Genomic DNA, 19,842 nt, shown 5'->3' on the forward strand with positions numbered 1-19,842 from the left:
AACAAATGGAATCCATAAAACAGATGCAAATAGATTTCCAGGACATGAAAAACTCCATTGAAAGTCTGCACAGCAGAATGAGCCAGTGTGAGGACAGAATTTCAGATATAGAAGATAAGATTGCAATTAATGACCAGAAAAAGAAAAATTGCTTCAAAATTATAATGGAACATGAGAAATCAATCCAACAGCTGCTGGATGATGCAAAAATAATAACATAAGACTGATTGGGCTCAATGAAGAAACAGGAGAGAGTGCAGATGACATAAAAAATCTCTTCACAGAAATAATGGCAGAAAACTTCCCAAGCGGGGAAAAAGAGCTTGACATACAGATAAGTGAGGCATATAGGACTCCAAATAGCCTTGATCAAAAAAAATCTACACATAGGCATATAATTGTTAAGATTCCAGAAACACAACAGAAGAACAAAGTTCTCCAAGCAGTCAAAGAAAAGAAACAAATCACATACAAAGGAAAGCCCATCAGAATCACAGCAAACTTCTCAACACAAACCATCAAGGCAAGAAGAGCTTGGAGTGACATATTCCAAGCCCTAAAAGAAAACAGCCTCCAGCCCAGATTGATGTACCCTGCAAAACAATCTTTCAAAATGGATGGAGAAATAAGATACTTTCATGACAAAGAGCACCTTAGGAACATCGTGAATACCAAACCAGCATGCCAAAGAATTTTACACAATAGCCTAGGAACAGACATTGAGGATCACAACCCCAGGAAGCAAAGCAGAATGAATCCATCTGGCATGACAAGAAATTAAATATAAAGGGGGAGAACCCAACAAAAAGAAAAAGTCATGGCAATGACAAGTCAATACGTTTCAGTTATAACCATCAACGTTAATGATCTCAATTCACCAATCAAAAGAAATAGACTGGCAGAATGGGTCAAGAAGCAAAATCCAACAATATGCTGCATACAAGAAACACACTTAATTCAAAAAGAAACTCATAGACTGAAAGTTAAAGGGTGGAAAACAATACTGCATGCGACAGGAACCTGAAAAAAAGCAGGAGTAGCTATCCTCTTGGCAGATCAAGTAGATTTCAAACCAACACTGATTAAGAGAGATGAAGAAGGACACTACATCCTTGTAAAGGGAATAATCCAAGAGGAAGAGATGACAATCATAAATATCTATGCACCAAACACTAGTGCACCCAACTATATAAAACAAATACTAACGGACATGAAAAGCCATATATGCACTAATACAATTGTAGTGGGGGACCTCAACACCCCACTGGCACAGATAGATCAACGAGACTAAAAATAAGTAATGAAATACTAGAACTCAATCGAACTCTTGAACAAATGAACTTAACAGATGTTTACAGAGTCTTCCACCCCACAAAATCAGAATACACATTCTTCTCAGCTGCACATGGGTCATTCTCCAAAATAGACCACATACTCACACATAGAACATGTTTAAGTAAGTGCAAAGAAATTGAAGTTATCCCCTGTATATTGTCAGACCATAGTGCGATGAAATTGGAGATCCATAGCAAAAGAAACTGGAAAAATTTCATAAACACGTGGAAATTGAACAACACACTTCTGAATAACCAATGGGTCACAGAGGAAATTAAAGAAGAAATCAGACAGTTCCTTCAATTAAATGACAATGACAATACAACATATCGGAATCTATGGGACACAATGAAAGCAGTCTTACGAGGGAAATTCATAGCAGTGAATACGCATATTAGGAAAACAGAACGAGCTCAATTAAACAACCTGATGCTGAACCTCAAGCTTCTAGAAAAAGAAGAGCAGGACAACCCCAAAGCTCATACAAGGGAAGAAATTATAAAGATCAGAGGAGAAATCAATGCAATGGAGACTAAGAGAATGATACAAAAAATCAATGAAGCCAAGAGTTGGTCCTTTGAAAGAATCAACAAAATTGATAAACCTTTAGCCAACCTTGTCAGAAAAAGGAAAGAAAAGGCCCAAATCCATGCAATTAGGAATGAAAAGGGTGAAACTACAACAGACCCAGCAGAAATCCAGAGGATCATCAATACCTACTTCCAGAACCTATACGCCAATGAGATGGACAACACAGAAGAAATGGACAGATTCCTAGATACATATGAATTACCGAAGTTGAATGAAGAAGACCTAAAAATTCTGAACAACCCAATATCAACCAATGAAATTGAAAACGTAATTAAAAACTTATCAACTAAGAAAAGCCCGGGCCCTGATGGCTTCACTGCTGAATTCTACAAGACATTTAGAGAGGAACTGCTGCCGCTACTGTTTAAACTCTTCAATGAAATTGAAAGGGAAGCAATACTCCCAAATTCATTCCTGGAAGCAAGCATCACCTTGATCCCCAAAGCAGAGGAAGACCCAGCTGAAAAAGAGAACTATAGGCCAATCTCACTAATGAACATAGATGCAAAAATCCTTAATAAGATACTGGCAAACAGAATGCGGAAGATCATCAAGAAGATCATACACCCTGATCAAGTGGGATTCATCCCAGGGATGCAGGGATGGTTCAATATACGAAAATCAATTAATGTAATACACTATATCAATAGAGCCAATGACAAAAACCATATGATTATCTCCATAGATGCAGAAAAAGCATTTGACAAAATCCAACATGCATTTATGATAAAAACCCTACAAAAAATTGGAATAGATGGTCTCTCCCTCAAACTGATAGAAGCCATCTATGAAAAACCAACAGCCAATATCATACTAAATGGTCAAAAACTGAAATCCTTCACACTAAAATCAGGAACAAGACAAGGATGTCCATGGCAATTAGACAAGAGAAAGAAATAAAAGGAATAAAGATAGGAAATGAAGAAGTCAAATTGTCATTATTTGCAGATGACATGATACTGTATATAGAAAACCCCAAGAACTCCACCGAAAGTCTTCTAGATTTAATAACCAAAATCAGTCAAGTAGCTGGTTACAAGGCCAACACACAAAAATCAATAGCTTTCCTCTACACAAACGACAGACTCATTGAGAGAGAAATAGGGCAAATACTTCCTTTCACAATAGCATCCAAAAAACTGAAATACCTAGGAATCATCCTAACGAAAGAAATCAAAGACCTCTTCTCTGAAAACTATGGCACTCTGAAAAGAGAGATTGAAGATGATATCAGAAAATGGACAGACATCCCCTGCTCCTGGGTAGGAAGGATTAATATAGTGAAAATGGCCATACTTCCAAAACTGCTGTATAGATTTAGTGCAATTCCAATTGAGATCCCAGCAGCATACTTCATAGACCTCGAGAAAACAATCCAAAAATTCATTTGGAACAAGAAGAGACCCAGAATAGCAAAAGCTATTCTAGGTAACAGAGACATGGCAGGGGTTATCACAATCCCCAATCTGCAACTATAGTACAAAGCTACTGTGATAAAAACAGCATGGTACTGGCAAAGAAACAGACTTGAGGACCAGTGGAACAGATTAGAAGATGCAGAAACAACGCCAGACACACTCAGCCATCTCATATTCGACAAAGGAGCCAAACACCCTCACTGGAGGAAAGATAGCCTCTTTAATAAATGGTGCTGGAAAAATTGGGCTTCAACTTGCCAAAGATTAAAACTAGAGCTGTATCTCTCACCATGCACTAAACTAAAATCAAAATGGATTAAAGATCTAAATATTAAAATAGAAACTCTGAACCAGTTGGAACAGAGGTTAGGTAGAAGCCTTGAAGACATCAGTGTAGGAAAAGATTTTATGAACAAAACCTCAGTTGCCCATGAACTAGCACAAACAATCAACAAATGGGATCTCTTCTTATTAAAAAGCTTCTGCACAGCAAGAGAAACCACCAGCAGTGTGAAGAGACAATCCACAATGTGGGAAAAAAATCTTCACCTGCTCTTCCTCAGACAAAGGTCTACTATCTCGAATCTATAAAGAACTTAAAAAGATCAGACCTCCCAAATTTAAAGACCCAATCCAAAAATGGGCATCTGAAATGAACAGACATTTCTCAGACAAAGAAGTAGAAATAGCAAATAAATACATGAAAAAATGTTCAACATCACTGGTCATTCGAGAGATGCAAATGAAAACAATGCTGAGATTCCACTTCACTCCAGAAAGAATGGCTGCTATCATGAAATCAACCAATAACAAATGCTTGTGGGGCTGTGGGGAAAGAGGAACCCTGCTCCACTGCTGGTGGGAGTGTAGACTGGTGCAACCACTGTGGAAATCAGTATGGAGATACCTCAAAGAACTAGGAAATCCCATTTGACCCCGCTATTCCACTGCTGGGAATCTTCCCCAAAGAATTAAAAGAATCATACCACAGTGATATGTGTGCACCCATGTTCATAGCAGCACAGTTTGTAATAGCTAAAACTTGGAAACAGCCCAAATGCCCATCAACTGGAGACTGGATAAAGAAAATGTGTTTTTTTTATAAAATGGAGTACTACTCAGCCATAAAAAATGAGAAATTAGAGATATTTATAGCTAAGTGGATGCACATTGAGGCAATACTCTTAAGTGAAATAAATAGGACACACATGTGTAAATACCGAATAGTTTCTCTGGTGTGAGAAACTGAAAGTGTAAATAAGGACTAAATGTATAATAGGTCATGTGAAATGGGAAGAAAAGGGGCAAAGGGGAAGGAAGTGGGAGGGCTAAGGGAAAGGATAGAAGGGAATGGGATTAATATGAGAAAATGGAAAAATAGGAACAAAATTTTTGTAAATAGGGCTGGAGGGGTTGAAGGGAGGGCTGGGCAAGGGTGAAAAACAAGAACCAAGAGAGACTATGTAAAGGTGCAAATTTCCAATGATGAATGTCATTATATTGTATACCTAAAATGTACCAATGATTAGAATGAATAATCAATAATGTAAAATAGGAAGAAAAGGTCCAAAGGGGTAGGGGTAGTGGGAGGGGCAGGGGAAAGGAAAGAAGGGAAAGGAAAAATGCTGAGAAATGGAAAAAATGGAAATAAAGTCTTTGTAAATAGGGAAGGGTGGAGGGCGTGAAGGGAGGGCTAGGAATGGGGAAACAATAAGAACCAAGATGCATCATGTAAAGGTACAATTCCCAATGAGAAATGTAACTGTGTTGTATACCTACAATGTACCAATAATAGAATTTAATACAAAAAACAAACAAAAATACCCCACACAAACCAACTAAAAACACTTTGGAGAAGGGTATACATTTAGGAAATTGATACAAGAGTCCAGGTAGAGATAATGGAGTATAAGGCAATGGGGTTAGAAAGGAAGGAATATAGGGGAGAGAAATTGAAGAAAAACAAATGAGACTATACCCTATGCTGACCTGCTTTCCCACAGTAATTTGTTTGTTTGTTTGTTTTTGTTTTTTGTTTTTTTGAGACAGTCTCAAAAAATTCAGGCTGTAATTCAGGGTGCCCCAGAACTCACTGTGTAACCCAGGCTGGCTTCAAACTCTCTGTGATCCTCCTGCCTCAGCCTCCTGAGTGCTGGGATCACAGGTGTGCACCACCACGCCCGGCCACAGTACTTATTAACAGAGGATAGTTGTCCTTCCCCTCCTTTAGCAACAGGAAGTAAGGGAGAGGTGGAGGGTGATACCTAGAATTCTGGCAGGCTGAATGACAGTTTCACAGGCATTGCCATTCAGGGACAAGGATAAGTTTGGAGGAGGATGCAGAGTCCTGTTTTGAGTGGCTTGATTTGGGGGCACCCTGACATATTCTGATGGAGATGTCCAATGGAGAGGTACAAAGATGGTACTAGAAGGGAACAAAAGGAAAGACGACCAAGGATAGACCCTGGGAGTCCTTATTGTTCATGAATGTGACCTAAGAAGTTGAAAGCACATCTGGAGAAGAACCAGGAGAAGGGAGTTAAGCTGTGCCACTGAGCTACACCCCCACCAAGCTGTATGGTCTTTTGTCCTTTGCCAGACTGGCTTTTTGGTTGCTCTTAATGGATTCATACTTCTCCCTGGGACTATTCCTTTTCCAAACCAGACTGTGTACAGGAGGGTGCGTGTGTCAGAGTGCTGAAGGTGTGTGTTTTAGAGTCAGGGCAGAGTGCTCATTTCTAAGCAATCCAATTGTATTAGACCTTTATTCCTCTACCTATTTCTGATTTGTTAATTCTACTTTCCCTTCATTGGTTTGCTTTACCTATGAAGACAAATTGAGAGCTTTGCCGAGCTCAATTGCAGGATACAAGACATCTGTAAAACTTTACAGTTCTGTGAGTACTGTCAACTAAGATGCCTATGTGTTTGTTTTCAAGGTCAAAGCACTTTCCATAAATTTCATTTCATTTCTTTGATGAGTGATGTAGCAAATTAGTAGGTTTGAGGTCTGTAGCCTATTGCTCTCACTGTGTCTGAAAGCAGACAGCTGTCAGGAAGATGGGACAGTGCCCATTTTGGGCTTTTACTCACCTGCACTTGATCCCTGGCTCTAGTACTGAAGGCCCGTTGTGGTGGAGAGACTTCTGGAACTACCTGAGCATTGCTGGGAAAACATAGGCCAAGGGATCCTTCATTTTCCCTTGGGAAGCACTGTTCTCAACAATAGTTAATTTTTTTAAATGTGTGAACTTTTCCTGCCCAGGCAAGACAGCTGCGGCTTCAGCTTTCTTGGACCTGCTCCGAGTTCCCTTTATGTTGCTGAATTGACGGCAACAAGTGAATACTAACTTTTCTTAACATCCTTCAGCCTCCTAAACCTCTCTGAGCCATTACATCTAAAGTACCCTCCAGAAGGGGAAGTACAAAGAATTAAGACGTGTTATATACATGTACCAACTCCCCATAATGAATGTAATCATTATGTACTACAAGCATATGCTGATAAAAATTTTTAAAATGTTTTAAATTCTCTCCAGGGTGATGGAAATGTTTTAAAACTAGATTATGATGATGGTTACACAACTTGGCAGATTTAGCAAAAATAACTGATTTGCACACTCGAAATAGTCAAATGATATTGTAAGTTGCACCTTAGTAGAAGACTTTGACGCAGAGGTTCTGCTGTCGGGAATCAGGCGCGGTGTGTTTTTCCTCTACCCTGCTTGGTTCCCAGGGTCTAGTTTGTATCAAGGTTGGAGTACTGAGTACGAGTAAGCCACACCCTTTTCTGTTTGCAGACAGACAGGCGTGGTGAGAAGCCCAGACACCACAGGGTCCAGAGGCCAGGTGCCTAGTTTGTGGTAGATTCAGATCCCATGACTCTTTTACCCCTGCTGTATGGTCAGATTTATTGCTTTGTTAACACCCAGGTTATAGGTAAGCAGGGAATTTTTGTGAAATTAAAATCTCCCAGTTTAGTCTTTCTCAAATAGAAGAGGAGCAGTCGTCCTGTGGTTAAGTTGTGATTTCAGTGGACTGTGTACTGTACAGTTTCTCTGCCCTCCTCTGACTGCTTTCTTCCCAAATTCCCTAGGTGACTGAAAGTAAAGTAACTTTTTTTCCTACCTTCACTGCTGATGCCTCTCAGTCAGTTGCATGGCAATGGCATTCACCACTCTTGAGGAGCCATAAGCTCCTTTGATGACAAGGCCCTTGTCTTCACTATTGTAAGCTTGCTCTTGTCACCTGCTAGGTTCTTAGTAAACAGATTGGCTCTTGTTAACTGGGATGGAAGCCCAGCATGGAATGGGAAGGCAGGCAGAGGACAGAAAGAGCTGTACTCAGGTCATCCCCTGGTGAGGTGCTGAATTCCTGCTGCCCTTATCCTGTGAAGGAGGTGCTCAGGCCTCTGCTCAGATGTCTTCTGGAATACCAGATCGAAGTCTTTTTGTCTCTAGTGTGCAGTGTCTGGATCAGATGTTTGAGTTGAAAGGATTGACTTCTCTCTTCCCTGCCCCCAAGCAAGCAGTATTTCTAAATGTGGTCTGTTTAGCCTGTGGATGACCTGGAGCTGAGGAGTGAGGAGCACCTGGATCAGCTTGGTCATGCTTAGAGTGTGGTGGTGCTTGGCTACAGGTACAGCAGCTTATGAGTGGGCAGGGGGCATCTTTGTTTGCTTTCCTCTAAGGATGGCTTCCTTGGAATGAGTCTTGCCTACGGGACAATTGGCGAAGGGTCACAGCAGTAAGTAACACTTTCTAACATACCCTAGGGAGCATTTGGGTTTTCTCAGATTTTAGCTCTCAGTTCATGAACCAAGCCAAAGCCTTTATCTTCCCGAGCCAGGAGGTCAATTAGCAGTAGTCCTGTGCCTGCAAGAAGTTGGACAGGATTTTAGAAAGTCAGGTGGTGAGCAGAGTGCTACCTGTACCTGGAAATTGCTGCCAGCCTGAAGGGGTGCCAGGCCTCTTGGCCATCAGGTGTTGGCATTTTACGGCAGGGTAGATGTGGAATTTAGCCTGTAGGCCTTCTTTGGTCTGCGTTCTCTAACCTCATTGGTGCTGAATTGAGTGAAGATTTACATCTTCTGTAGAAAAACCCTGGTAGCTTTTTGGCTTTGAGCCTGGAGCAGTTGGAATTTTGGAGCCCAAGAGGTCGTGGCAGTTGGTTTTTGGCAGTTGGTCTTTGAGAGAAAAGAAGTTAAAGTTTTGGCTGTACTTCAGTATGCCCTTGAGCGGGCTGGGGGTGGGGGTCATCCCCAGGGCAGGGGGTAATGTAACAAGGGAGAAGTTATAAGGTGTGGACTTTTAAGACCCTGCCAGAGTATAGTTTAGGGAATTTGCAATATGCTTAAGCATAAGGAAAAATCTTGTTGTCACTCCCTTTCCTTTAAAATGTCTCATTTCCAGCCAAATGAGCCTCCTTGCCCTGTGAAGGAGTCAGGGGTGTTGCTGTGGGAGTGATCGAGGGCAGCATCCCAGCTCAGCAGGAATTAGTGTGAGGTTAGGCCTTGAGAGGCACTTGATCCAGAGGAAGTTATGCCAAAGTCCTTAAACTAACTGGAAAGGGAGGTACATTCCACTGAGCTAGATTCACTTTAGCCTTATAGGTTTATTTCTGCTTCGGAGAGAAAAACTGAGATTTCTTCCTGAATATGGTTGGAAAAATGCAGAGTAGGCCTGAGAGCTACCTAGTTCCCATTGCCCATTGGATGTAGCCTGGAGGCCAGATAGAGATCTAGTCCCTTTTCTTAGTACCTGGAGGATAGGGTGAGGAGGGGAGCACACAGCTACCTGGTTGGGGAGAGAGCAAAGGCCCTTCCTTTGTTAGCCGCCAGCCTTCCCAGAGTGTTTACTTAGACTCACTTTCTCTCCTTTCTTCACCATTTCTGCCTCTGAGAAGCCTGTGGGTCCTCTGGTGAGGCTTCCCCTTAAAGCGCCTCACTCTTGGGCACTTCAGACTCACAGTACCAGTGCCTTAGGTAGCCTCCGATATCTGAAAAAGGTAAATACCTTCCTGGAGTGTGAACTGAGAACAACAGCCCTTTTATAATTAGGAGAGCCTTAGGACAGTGGTGGGGAAAGGACACACAGAGCTCTCTCCCCAGCCAGGCTTGGACAGATTATCAGCATGCACACAACAGTGAGGTCACATTAATTCTGCAAAGGCGGCCAAATGCAGACTTCAACCTTTCAATAAAAAGCTGTTTGTGGGGCCGGGGATTTATTTAGCTCAGTGGTTCTGCCACCTGCCTCGCAAGCACAAGGTCCCGAGTTCGATCCCTGGTACCAAAAAAAAAAGCTGTTTGTATCATTAAAAGCTCTTTTAAGATAAAAGATGTTAATGTTAATTGTTTTTTGTAAACTAAAACTTCAGTATTGAGGTTTAATTGCAGTGTTGGCACTTTGTGATAAATAAGTGGATTTTGGGCTACAGTCTGGGGACTCAGTCTCTAAAACGTTCACCATCACTGCCTTACAAACTCAACTTTGTCTACTTTCTCCCCCTTTTCTCACCTTCTTAACTAGCAAGTTAATAGTACACTAATCATCATGTAAATACCTTTCCTCCTTTTTTATAGTTCTGTGACATTAGACAATGTGGCCCAAACAGGCCTTTCTTTTTCGTTTTCCTTCTTTCCTGTTACCTGCTATACTTAGTACCAGCTTTTCTACCAGCATCTACACTGAGGGTGTGAATGAACACAAACTCTTCTTCCTGCTAGTGAGAGCCACACAAGCTTGTGGGCAGATGGACAAGGGTGAGTTTCAGAACTAGGGGTTGAGTATTGAAAGGGAGGAGTGCACCAAGGAGAAAGAGAACACAGGGAGAAGTAGTTAACTATGGGAAGGTGGAGTCGGCTCTGAACCCTGGAATGATGAGGAGGGGTCTCTAGTAGACAAGCAAGAGGGGCACATAAGACCAAGGGGAACACTGTGAGCAAAGATAAGGAGGCTCCCAGGGAATATGGCTAAAGAAAAGAAAAATTTTTTTTAAAGACAAGATCTTGCTGTGTATTGCAGAATGACCTTGAACTCACTACATATGTAGCCCAAGGGGGTCTCAAATTTGTAGTGATCCTCCTGCCTCAGCCTCCTGAGCGCTGGGATTACAGGTGTGTGCTACCATGCCCAGCAGAAAATGGTTTGCCTCAGAAGTGTAGAAAATAAGGCTGGTGCTAGATCTTTTTTTTAAGAAGTTGAATTTTTCTTTCTTTCTTTTTTTGGTACCAGGGATTGAACTTGGATCCTTGCACTTGCGAGGCAGGTGGCATAATCACTGAGCTAATCCCCGGCCCTGGTGTTAGATCTTAATGGCCCTTTGGAGCCTTGTCGAGCATTTGGATTATTTCCTAAAATCATGGAGGACTGAAATGGGGGATCAAATTTGCTCTTAAGAAAGAATACTCTGGCACTCAGGTGGGTGATGGATTGGAAAGGGTGCAAGATAAGGGGCTGTTTTGATAGTCTAAGCTAGCAATCTTGATGCTTCCACCAAGGGAATGGTAGAGAGATGAACTCCGTGAAATCGAGGTCCTAGAAGGTTAGAAACAGTAGATTAGATTGAGAGCGTAAAGAACAGAGAAGGGTCTGAGATGACTCCATATTTCCACTTGGTGAGTGGTGGTATTTGGCTGTCCGCAGGAGCTGGGAGAAGAGAACAGAAGTGTTCAGTTTGGGACTTGCTCATCTTCGGGTTCCTGTGGGATATGTGGATGGAGATGTTTAGTAGCATTTGGATCACAGGAGCAAGGTCAGAAGGAGGAAAATCCCATTTTTTGAAAGAGCAGTAGATGAAAGAACTGGAGCCATTTGAGAGCCTCAGAGAGTGATGAGAACAGTAAGGAGAAGCAGAAGGCGAGTCTCGTAGTGCAGATGGCAGGAGTTTCCAGTAAGAGCCAAAGAAGGGGAACAAGTGAGACAAGGACTGAGCCTTTTTTAGAAGCCGTAGTCAACCTCAGTGGAGTGATGGAGACAGAAACCAGATTGGAAAGGGAGTGAAAAGAAAAGGATCACTGGGAGGTTAAAGATGATGACTGAGGAGCAGACTTGGTCCACCATCTTTCAGGAAGCACAGTACCTTGAAGGGATGCAGGGTAAGGGCTTTGTGAGTGTCTGTGTGAGCACCCATGTGTGTTTAAAGATGTCAGACTTTGGCACATTAAAAGGACAAAGGGGAAGGAATGTGCTAGCGAGAAGAAATGTATGACAGATGGTGACGACTGTGTAACATGCAAATGTACTTGATGCCACTCAACTGTCCACTGAAAAGTGGTTAAGATGAGGGAGGCAGATTCAGAGATCAGAGAGGGGGAGTTGGACATTCTTTGACAGCTGGAAGGCTTCTCTGAGGCAGCAGAAGTAGGTAGGTATCAAAGTTGAAGAACAGGAAGCCCCCAGCCCACCTCCCCAAGTGGTAAGTGAAGGACCCGTAATATCTCTAAGAATAGTTCTCTACCATGTTAAAGGTCATTTGAAAGTGGAATGGGGTTGGGCATGGAGCAGATGACCTGAGGCACAGAACCAGTCTTGGAGAAACCAGTAGGGGCTCCATGAAAGGACTGCTGGGCAGTATGGAGGCCCCACTGTGGATGGAGATGATGGTGCAGGTAGAGCCCTATTGCCTGGCCTGTCTGTGACTTTTATCTCCAGCAGTGTAGAAAGCTGTTTTTGTCCCATCCATGTTCTGCTTGGAGGCTGGTGTTTCTGGTGTCTAGCTTTCTATCTCATTTGCCTCCCCACCTCCACCCTGTCTCTGGGTGGCCTTATCTGAAGCTGGTGAATTGTGGGGGGCACAATAACCCTTTGGATCCTCTTTGTCATCTTGGCTTGAATGAAGAAGTGCTGCCATTGAGACACCCTGGGCTCATGACAGCTTCATAGTTTTCTGACACAGATTTTAAAAACTCTCACAGAAATCAGAAATAGTACAAGTCCTTCACTTATCTCCCTGGGGGCTGGGGGCTGTTGTATAACATTTCACGCGACACTGATGCCACCATTCTTTTCTAGAAACCAATTTCCTTTTATAGGGGACAGTTACTGTGAAACTATTTGGCTGTTGAAACAGAGCTGCCTCCAGGCCTGGCTCCTGTCCTGCTCTCCTCATGCAAGAGCAAGGCCTGAGCCTGTGTAAGGCAGGTCCAGGGCAGCTGTGGTCATGGATAAAGGAAAGGGCTTTATAGAACCAGAGGAACACCTTCCCCCTTGGGCAGCAGGTTCCCCTTATAGGATTCCTGGATCTCTGTGTACTCCTCCCAGGTGGCACTGCCCTAAAAGTGCTTGGCCCATTTTCATTTACTATGACATCTGTTTCTTGGCCTCAAAGAATTCTGTCTCAATCCCCAAACACCCGAGCGAGCTGGAGAAGTTCATCTATCTGCCCATCCATTCACTAGAGTGCTACTTACTGTTCAGCTGCTGGGGATCAGGAACTGTCTAGGTACAATGGCTCTCAGTGAACAAAGTGGCAAAATCCTTACCTTCATGGGGCCTGCAAGGGGTAGAGAGCAAAAATAAGTACCATGTATAGTGTCCCAAGTGTGTTAAGTACTTCAGAGAAAACCAAGGAAAGAAGGGAAGTATTTTGTCGTTGTTCTTGTTGTTGGGAAGGGTTTTTGTTTGTATGTTGGGTGCTCCCAGGGCTGAGTATGACTTTACCATTGAGCTGCAGACCCTGCCTGGGAGCTGAAGTCCTAACCACTGGTCAGAGAGGTCTGCATTAAGAAGTGGACATTCGAGGACACTCAGCAGCTGTATTAACAGGGCTCACCCGCTGGGAGGCAAGGTTTTTTCCCTGTGTTAACTGCTATATTATTTCTAGAGACTAGGAAAATGCTTGACACATAATAGATGCTCAGTGATAGTTTTTTGAAAGAGTAAATGGATCTGGGGGAGAGAATTTTTAGACAAAAGGAGCAACAGTGCCAAGGCTGAAGTGTGTGAAGAGCAGCCAGGAGGCTGGTGTGCTGCCAGGCAGGAGTCAGGTCAGCAGTAGGGAGGGAGGTGAAGGAAGTGAAGGCTGAAGTGTGTAGGGTGCGAATCTCAGAGAGGCTCCCTGAGACTTTTTAAGTGTATCCACAGTTCAAAACATTTTTGCTGTTACTGTTGTCCTGGGGATTGAACTTTCCACACATGTGAGGCCATCACTACCACTACATCCCCAGCCCTTGTTTTTGTTTGTTTCTTGTTTGATTGTTGTGGTATTGGAATTGAACCCAGGCTTTCACACTGAGCTACATCACCCATCTGCCTGCCTGCTTTCTTCCTTCCTGCTTTTCTACCTTCCTGCCTTCCTTTTACTGGAGATGAAACCCAGGGCCTTCACACTGAGCTACAACACAGCCTTTTTTTGAATGGTTTGTTTGGGACAGGATCTTGCCAAGTTGCCCAGGCTGGCCTCAAATTTTTTATTCTCCTGCCTCAGCCTCCCAGCATCTGGGATTACAGGCATGCACCACCACACCTGGTACAAATAAAAATACTGAGATGATGCTTTTTCTTTGTCCACTTTGGTTTGTTCGTGTGTTTCCTAGAGGCTTGTGGTGTGTGGTGTTGCAACAAATGGAATGCAGAGGCAGATCCCAGAATATAGCCGTCCTCTTAAGTCAGACATTAAAGAGATTTGCAAAAGTGTAAAACAGTGTAACTCTTCACACAGAGTTTTTGTTCTGGAAAGTAATTGGTGTTTAATTTTGTCAAATATGCAAATGATATTAATATGCAATAGATTGTTATTTTAGCAAGGTAATCAGTAAGAATTTTTTTCAGTTTAGTTTCACATATAGTAAATATATTGATTGCTCTTTGAGTCTTCAGCAGTTTTTAAGTGTATAAAGGAGTCCTAAGACCTAAAAATTTGTGAAACATAATTATAGGCCCTTGTAGACCATTGCATTGCTTTTACACTGACTGAGATGATGGTATGTTAACTTTTTGTCTTTGTGACAAAATACCTGAGAAAAACAATTTAAAGGAGGAAAGATGAGTTTCAAGGGTGTGCCCCAATAACCCGAAGACTTCCATGGGGTTCTGCCTCCTAAAGCCTCCAACACCCAATGGCACCAAGCTGAGAGCCAAACCTTTAGCACGTGGACCCTGAATTTGAGAAGGAAAGCAGGGTGCTCCCCACTGTAGGCAGTCAGAAAAGGGTAGAGAGAGAGAAAAGACTGAAGAATGTGAACCAGCAGCCATGTGCCACCTGAGGGAGAGAGTGGGAAGGGCTTACGATGATGTAAGGCAGACAGATCACTCACTTGACAGATGATTAAGTGGATACTCTGGCCACTTCGTGGAAGATATGCTGGGGGTAGGACATAGGGAGAGGAGGCAGGAGGAAGTGTTGCACTTATCTAAAGTGAGGGGTGACGGTGGCATTGAAGAGTGGGGTAGAGAAGAGATGGTGAGGAGTGGTTGCATTTGTGCTGTATTTGAAGATAGAACCGTCGAAATTGTCTGAAGAACTGCATATGTGATGTATTAGAAATGAGGGTAATTCCAGGGTGTTTAGATCGAAGCTGGGTAGGTGGTAGTGCTGTTTGCTGAGATGTGCAATACTAAGGAAGAAGCAGGTTGGGGCCAAGCGTGAGAATCAGGAGCTTAGTTTTGTATACATTGAATTTGAGATACCTGTGAAAAACCTAGTAGAAATGTCAAATAAATGATTGATGATACCAGTTCAGGAGAGAGGAAATAAATATTTGCTTGCCATCAGCAATCTGTACAGTACTAGTGTACCGAAAGCTGTGTGGCTGGAGGGACTATCTGGGCAGATGTATTGGTTAGGGTTCTCTTATTATGCAAGGGGACTTATTAGGTAGGCCTACAGGATCAGAGGCTGGGTAGTCCATGTAGCCATCTGCAGGCTAGAGAGCCACAGGATCCAGTAGCTTCTCTATTAGGACAAGACGGATCTCAAGTATTTCTTCTCCACAGGGCCAAGCTCAGCCCTAAGCATGCAGATGGTTATCTGTAAGGCAGCAGAGATGGTTGTAGCTACTGATTAGTGATAGGAGCCTGTGGAAAAATGCTGAGAATGGGGAGAATCTAAGTCACATCAAAAGAGAAGGAGAAGGGCCAGGGATTTAGCTCAGTGGTTCCACTGCCTGCCTCGCAAGTGCAAGGACCCGAGGTCGATCCTCGGTACCAAAAAAAAAAGAGAGAAGGAGAAGACACTGAGGAGAATATATAGGTAGTAGACACTGGGGAGGATGGCATGTGAGACAGGAACTAATTTTATTCTGGATTCCTTCAAGAGGTAAAGTTTGGATCACTGGGTGCAAATCTCTGGGCAGATTTTAGTCTTCTGTGTCAAAATTGAATCTTTGAGACATTAACATTTCAAACTGCTCAAAGATGGCAGAGACTGCCCCACAGCATAGAAAATTGTTTGTCACTGGAGCTGTTCACGTGTCTCGGTGGTTGGGATAGGCAAGTGTGGGATGGCTTATGCTAGGCATCTTTCAGGTGCTCCCTGGCCACGACCCCGACCCTGGTGTGCTTGTGACTGCGATGGTGGTAGTAGGCAGAGTAGACAGCTGAGAGCCATAGACTCTGTCCCAGGTTAAACTCTTGTCAATTGTGTGCTGGGACAGCACTCGGAAGTCTTGGCTGCCAGTTTTCTGCTGGGGGGCTGGACGTGTGCTTGTGTCATTGCTGAGTGCTTTGTGGGACCCTGAATTTTTTTCCTGAGAGCTCTGCAGTCATCTTTATGAGGTCTTTACCTTTGGACTGCCAGAGCCGTGGTGTGCTCAGCCCCTATGCTGCTGTGACCCTCGGGGTCTCCCTGCACAGTCCCAGAGTCTGCCTGGTGATTGTTAACTTGTTCGTCCTGCATTCAGCAAAACTTCATTGAGCACTGGGTGCTTAGGGCCGAGCCTGTGGAGAAAAAAGCTTTTGTTGGGGTTCTTCTTTGCCTGTATTTCTCCACATCCTCTCTGGGTAGAGCCCTGGTCACTGCCCCTCAGCCTGGGTCAGAGCAGTGTTCTCAGGAAGGTCCTAGTCTTTCAGTCTCATCATAACTCAGCTGTGTACCCTTGGTAGTGAATAGGTAGGCTGGAGTTCTTGTCCTGAGTGCCTACGGTGGAGTAGCACTAGTCAATTAGAAACTACTTTGTAATCGACACCTTAATAGTGTTGCTGATGGTTGGGGTGCTAGAGCCTGGGAAAGAATGCAGACTGATAAGTCCTGGGTTGGGACTATTTTAGTGTCTTGGCAGCCAATAGGAACCATTTCCATGAAAGCAGATTGCTCTTGCTTCCATTTATGAAAGGGTTGATGCAGTGATAAATCGTGTGAAGAAAAAGAATCCCATGTTGCATGTCCTTGCTAAATATCCTTGAGACTGCATACTTGCCATTAGCTGGGCAGCTGTGGTCCCAACAGACTTGGCTCTCCCAGACCTGCAGGTTTCAGCTCTCGAGCAGGCAAGAGAGGCAATGGCTGAGGATTTAGGCTCCAAGTAGGCAGATCTGGATCTAAAATATGACTGCACTACTTCCTTCTTACTTTGTGACCTTTAAACTTCTTCAAGCTGCAGTTTTCCCATCTGCAGAATGGAGGTAATAGATTTTTACCTCCCCTGCATTGGTAAAGATCACATAAGGTGTGGACTTGATGCCTAGAAACCGTTCAGTACTGCTTTATTATTGCTGAGGGAGTGTTTATATCTACCTTGTTTAGCACTAAGTGTGCCAGAAACTTACGGGTAGCAATCTTGATCCTTTAGTCCTTCCCTCCCCATGCCATTACCACCCCTCTGGAAAAGAGGGAATGGAGTGGGCAAGTTACAGTGGAACAAAGAAAGTTGTGAAGCATTTTTCTTTCCTTCAAAAATGGTCAGAACTCTATTTCTGTGATATAGATCAGCTATTTATTTACACTGAGTATCACCTTTTATTGCTGAAATTTTTATTTGGAAACCATATATGAAACCCTCAGCAAAAGTCATACTCAAGAGTAAAGTTGAGGGCTGAGGATGTAGCTCAGCGGTAGAGCACCTGACCCTGGATTCAATCCCTGGTACCAAAAAAGAAGAAAGAAAAGAAAAAGAATGAAGCCGAAAGTTTTCCCTTTTTAAATCAGGAACAAGGCAAGGATGTCTACTTTCACCATGTCTGTTCAACATAGTGTTGGAAGTTTAGTCAGGGCAATACAACAAGAAAAAACAAACACTGAAAAGGAATAAGTGAAATTTTCTTTGTTCACAGGTGATATAGTCTCATATGTAGAAAACCCTAGATATTCTATCACAAAAGAAAAAAAAAATAGAGCTAATACGGAAATTGAACAAAGTGTCAGGATAGAAAGTAGACATACAAAAATCAGTTGCATTTCTGTACGCTAGCACTTAACAGTCTGCAAAGGAAATTATGAAAACAATTCCATTTACAATAGCATCAAAAAGAATAAGTACGGGCCAGGGATTTAGCTCAGTGGTTTCGCCGCCTGCTGCACGCGCTCAAGGACCGAGTTTAATCCCCGGTACCAAAAAAAAAAAAAAAAAAGTAAAAAAAATAAGTACTTGGGAATGAACTGTGGAGGTGAAATACTTGTATAGTGAAAACTACAAAACAATACCGAAAGAAATTAAACATAAATGAGAACACATCCCATGTGGATTGGCAGACTAATGATATCTACATTATCCAAAATAATCTAGATTTAGGGTAACTCATCAAAATTCCAATTTGTTTTGTTGTTGCAGTAATAAAACCCCCATTTTAATTCATATGGAATCCCAAGGGACCCTGAATAACCCATAACCTTTACAAAGGAGAACAAAGCTGGAGGACTCATGCTTCCTGATTTCAAAACTTACTCCAAAGACACAGTAATCAAAAGTTTGATACTGGTATAAATATATATATATATATATATATATACACACACACACATACATACACCAGTGAATAGAGAGCCTAGAACTGTACCTTCACAGGTATGGTCAAGTGATTTTAGACAGGGGTGCCAGGAACTTTCATTGAAAAAGGCTTTACAACAAAGCCTTTGTTGTAAAAAAAAAAGGTGCTGGAAACACTCATTAGCCACCTGAAAAGAATCAATGAGAACCTTCTATCTAATACAAAAATTAACCTAAAATGGATGAGAGGCCCAAATGAAAAGCTTAAAACTGTAACTCTTAAAAGAAAACACAGGACAAAGGTCCTGAGTTTGATCCCCCCGGTACCACAAAAAAAAAAGAAAAGAAAAGGAAAGAAAGAAAGAAGGAAAGACAAAATTTTCATTGTTGGATTTAGCAGTGGTTTCTTGGATATGACACCAAAGAAACAAAAGAAAAAATAGACTATTGGACTTTCTGTAAATTTAAATAATTTCATTCATCAAAAAACAATATCCAGGGCAGGGGATGTAACTCAGTGGTGCTGCACCTGCCTGGCAAGCGCAAGGTCCTGAGTTTGATCCCCAGCACCAAAAAAAAAAAAAAAGACAATATCCACAGGGTGGCCCACAGAAGGGGAGAAATAATTTGTAAATCATATATCTGATAAGGGAGTAATATCCAGAATATATTTTTTTAAAAAACAAGTCCCTGCCAGTTATAGCACATGCCTGTAATTCCAGCACTTGGGAGGCTGAGGCAGGAGATTATCGTGAGTGCGAGGCCAGCCTGGGCTATATAGTGAGTTCAAGGTCAGCCTGAACTACACAGCAAGACCCTGCCTCAGAGAAAATAAAATTCCTAAAACTTAACAAGAGCAAAAACTTAGAATTAAAGAATGAATGAAAGACTTGAATAGAGATTTCTCAAAAGAAGATACAGATGGCCAAAAAAGTACATGCAAAGATGCTGAACATCACTAATCATAAGAGAAATGCAAATCAAAACAATGAAATCCCACCTATTAGGATGGCCACTATCAAAAAATAATACTAAGGGGCCAGGGATTTAGCTCAGTGGTTTCACCACCTGCTGCGCAAGCGCAAGGACCCAAGTTCGATCCCTGGTACCAAAAATAAATAATAATAATAATTATTATTATAATAATAATACTAAGAAAAAACACAGAAAATAATAAATACTGGTGAGATTGTGGAAAAATTGGAACCCTTAGTACTGCTAGCAGGAATGTAAAACAGTGCAGTCACTGTGGAAGACAGTATGGAGGTTCCTCAGAAAATTAAAACTAGAGCTATTTTATGATCCAATAATCCCAAGTCAGGGTATACAGTGTATATAAAAAATTGAAAATAGACTCTCAGAGATTTGTATACTCATGTTCATAGCAGCATTTATTACAGCTAAAATGTAGAAGCAATCTAAGCTTCCACCACCAGGTGAATAGGTAAAGGAAAACGTGGTATATACATAAAATCGAATATTACTTAACCTTAAAGAGGAAGACAATTCTGCAGTATGCTACAATATGGATAAACCTGCAGGACATTATGCTGTGTTGAGTAAGCCAATCATAAAAGGCAAATAATTTTATGATTCCATTTATATGATACACATAGAATAATAAAAATGTAGAGA

General features: G+C 42.3%; 1 protein-coding gene and 1 long non-coding RNA gene across 24 annotated transcripts in view; one reads left to right on the top strand and one right to left on the bottom strand.

Moving 5' to 3' along the window:
• The window catches only part of Mical3 (microtubule associated monooxygenase, calponin and LIM domain containing 3), a 213,499-nt gene that overhangs the window by 70,833 nt on the left and 122,824 nt on the right, over window positions 1–19,842 (top strand). The gene's annotated exons all lie outside the window — the stretch shown is intronic.
• LOC110347026 (uncharacterized) lies at window positions 6,854–8,690 on the bottom strand. The gene is made up of 2 exons (XR_002391360.2): window positions 8,398–8,690; window positions 6,854–8,218 (listed from the first exon to the last, which is right to left on the bottom strand). It is a non-coding gene; the product is annotated as an uncharacterized LOC110347026 (long non-coding RNA).

This window comes from Heterocephalus glaber, unplaced genomic scaffold (genome assembly GCF_053883595.1).
Source record: "Heterocephalus glaber isolate CG9 unplaced genomic scaffold, H.glaber_assembly_v1.0 deba00000281, whole genome shotgun sequence".
Classification (NCBI taxonomy): Eukaryota; Metazoa; Chordata; class Mammalia; order Rodentia; family Bathyergidae; genus Heterocephalus; species Heterocephalus glaber.